At 43.1% G+C, this 1,247-nt stretch overlaps 1 pseudogene across 1 annotated transcript; it reads right to left on the bottom strand.

Annotated features, from left to right (window-relative positions):
• Nucleotides 1-370: 370 nt before the first annotated feature.
• Nucleotides 371-919, bottom strand: LOC110303837 (annotated as a pseudogene). Its single transcript, XR_002378965.1, has one exon. The product of XR_002378965.1 is annotated as a 60S ribosomal protein L21 pseudogene (transcript).
• Nucleotides 920-1,247: the final 328 nt, after the last annotated feature.

Below are 1,247 nucleotides of genomic sequence, written 5' to 3'. Positions count from 1 at the left end.
TTCTAAATTGCTATCATCTTAGAAAGATTTGCCCAGACTCTTGGTGTTCTCTTCTGCCTCCTTCTCTTTCATCTTTAGGATATCTCAGCATCTTCATCCCCATCTCGAATGCCACCATCACATCACCCAGCCACTGTCTGTCAGGGACTCATGAGTATTCTTTCAGTTATAATAGTGCTTTTATTGTTCTAGAAATGGTATAAGTCCCCAAAAGCTACAAGTCTAAGAAACTGGAATTTGATCTTAGGTTTCTCTTAGAAAATTCCCAATGACTTCTCATTCTACTGTGTATAAACTTAGAAAAATTGAACACATTTGCTGTGAGCCTGATAGTAGTAACCTGTTCACCACATATTCAGTGTGAAACCCCTTTTTTTTTTTTTTTCCTGGTGCTGGTATTTTATTTCTTTGTGTACAATTAGGCCATGAATTCGTATGGAATGGGCTCCAACAGCTCAGGCTCTTTTCCGTTAGTCCTCACAAAGTGTGCTTCTCTGGGTGGTGCAGGCTGGCGCTTCAGCTGCACCCAGGTGCCCTTCTCTTTGGCTTCCTTTTTCTTCTGGTCGTTCTCCTTCACCTGCTTCAGGAACCTGTCCCTGCTCTTTGAGTGCTTGATGTGCTCAATCCGCACATTGATCCTCTTGGCCAGAATTTTGCCCTTAACCTGCTTGTTGACAATGATGCCCACGGCATGCTGGGTGACATTGTAGACTCTTCCGGTTTTGCCGTGGTAGCACTTATGGGGCATTCCTTTTTGAACAGTGCCCATCCCCTTGATGTCTACAATATCACCCTTCTTGTAGATTCGCATGTATGTGGCCAAAGGAACAACGCCATGTTTCCTAAAAGGCCTAGAGAACATATACCGGGTGCCTCTCCTCTTTCCCTTTGTGTTCGTCATTTTGGCGAGTTACTGGAAGATGGCTGCGGCGGCCGAAAGGAAACCCTTTTCTTCAAAATGCTTGTGCCTGTTTCTCAGAAAACAAAGCCATGGGATGCTGTAACACCATAAACTGTGGCTTGTGTTCTGTTCTCAAAGCTTGCAACTCTCTTAAAGTCAGAGAATACTTCAAACATTTTGGAAGACTCCAGCTTCCTGAACTGGGCAATGCATAATTTTCTTTAAAACGATCTATAAATAAGAAATTTTGCTTCTCCACTAAATTGCTACTGATTACACACCAGAGTCTTGGTCCTGATCCTAGTCACATTCATCCCATCAAAACGAAACAACTCTCATAGCCTTA

This window comes from Mus caroli, chromosome 10, assembly GCF_900094665.2.
Source record: "Mus caroli chromosome 10, CAROLI_EIJ_v1.1, whole genome shotgun sequence".
Taxonomy (NCBI): Eukaryota; Metazoa; Chordata; class Mammalia; order Rodentia; family Muridae; genus Mus; species Mus caroli.
This window is presented reverse-complemented; position numbering and strand designations above follow the sequence as displayed.